This window comes from Arachis duranensis, chromosome 1 (genome assembly GCF_000817695.3).
Source record: "Arachis duranensis cultivar V14167 chromosome 1, aradu.V14167.gnm2.J7QH, whole genome shotgun sequence".
Classification (NCBI taxonomy): Eukaryota; Viridiplantae; Streptophyta; class Magnoliopsida; order Fabales; family Fabaceae; genus Arachis; species Arachis duranensis.
Genome location: NC_029772.3, coordinates 55,247,115 through 55,248,240, shown reverse-complemented (window position 1 = coordinate 55,248,240; position 1,126 = coordinate 55,247,115).

Genomic DNA, 1,126 nt, shown 5'->3' with positions numbered 1-1,126 from the left:
GACAGAAAAGGGACAAAGAACCAGGTAGCTGATCATCTGTCCCGACTTGAACCAGTAGCTGGGGCGTCCCTCCCTTCTACTAAAATCTTTGAAACCTTTCCAGATGAGCAACTCTTTGCCATCTAGGAAGAACCATGGTTTGCAGATATTGCAAATTATAAAGCTGTGAGGTTCATACCATAGGAGTACAGTAGGGTGCAAAGAAAAAAATTAATTTCAGATGCCAAGTACTACCTATGGGATGAGCCATATCTCTTTAAGAGATGTGCAGACGGAATAATCCGCAGATGTGTAGAGCGGAAGCACAAAGAATCCTATGGCATTGCCATGGATCGCAGTATGGGGGACATTTCGGAGGTGAGCGAACAGCCACTAAGGTCCTCCAATGCGGATTCTACTGGCCTACTATCTATAGGGATGCCCGGGAGTTTGTGCATAACTGTGACAGTTGCCAAAGAGTTGGTAACTTGCCTCATGGTTATGCCATGCCTCAACAAGGGATCCTAGAGATTGAATTGTTTGATGTATGGGGAATTGACTTCATGGGTCCCTTCCCACCATCATACTCAAACACTTATATTCTTGTGGCAGTAGACTATGTGTCTAAATGGGTAGAAGCAATTGCCACACCCAATAATGATACCAAGACCGTACTGAAATTCCTACAGAAACACATCTTCAGCAAGTTTGGTGTTCCCAGAGTACTAATCAGTGATGGGGGCACTCATTTCTACAATAAAGAACTGTACTCTGCTATGGTCCGATATGGAATTAGCCACAAAGTAGCAACTCCGTATCACCCACAGACAAATGGGCAAGCTGAAGTCTCTAATAGAGAGCTAAAAAGAATCCTGGAACGGACTGTTATTGCCCGTAGAAAGGATTGGGCAAAGTGCTTGGATGATGCTCTGTGGGCATACAGAACAGCCTTCAAGACTCCTATAGGAACCTCTCCATACCAACTTGTGTATGAGAAGGCTTGTCATCTGCCCGTGGAACTGGAACATAAAGCCTACTGGGCAACCAGATTCCTAAACATGGATGCTAAGTTAGCTGGTGAAAAAAGATTGCTCCAGCTAAATGAGCTAGAGGAGTTCAGACTCAGTGCCTTTGAAAATGCAAAAAT